The sequence below is a fragment of the Penaeus monodon genome, chromosome 23, assembly GCF_015228065.2.
Source record: "Penaeus monodon isolate SGIC_2016 chromosome 23, NSTDA_Pmon_1, whole genome shotgun sequence".
In the NCBI taxonomy this organism is placed as follows: domain Eukaryota; kingdom Metazoa; phylum Arthropoda; class Malacostraca; order Decapoda; family Penaeidae; genus Penaeus; species Penaeus monodon.
The window spans coordinates 36101748-36101977 of record NC_051408.1 but is presented as its reverse complement, the minus strand read 5'-3'; the positions used below and the strand labels follow the sequence as shown (position 1 = coordinate 36101977).

General features: G+C 35.2%; 1 protein-coding gene across 1 annotated transcript in view; it reads left to right on the top strand.

Annotated features, from left to right (window-relative positions):
• The window catches only part of LOC119588226 (muscarinic acetylcholine receptor DM1-like), a gene marked incomplete in the record, with an annotated part of 70579 nt that overhangs the window by 11576 nt on the left and 58773 nt on the right, over positions 1 to 230 (top strand).

Here is a 230-nt window from a genome sequence, read left to right as displayed (position 1 = left end):
TATTTATCTAGGTAATATATAAGACAGTAAGAGAGTATGTGGTTAGTTTAGGAAGGAGTTTTCGAATGCATGTTTAGGAAGTGACTGCTTGCTGAGGAGGAATGACGCTTTGCTGTAGGTTATTCCACTGCTTACTTAGGAAAATGTTGCTGTTTCTTAGATATCCATTCTAAAATAGGTGTATGCACGGTGTGATGTAATTAATACAAAGAAAGGTAAAAAAACATCCT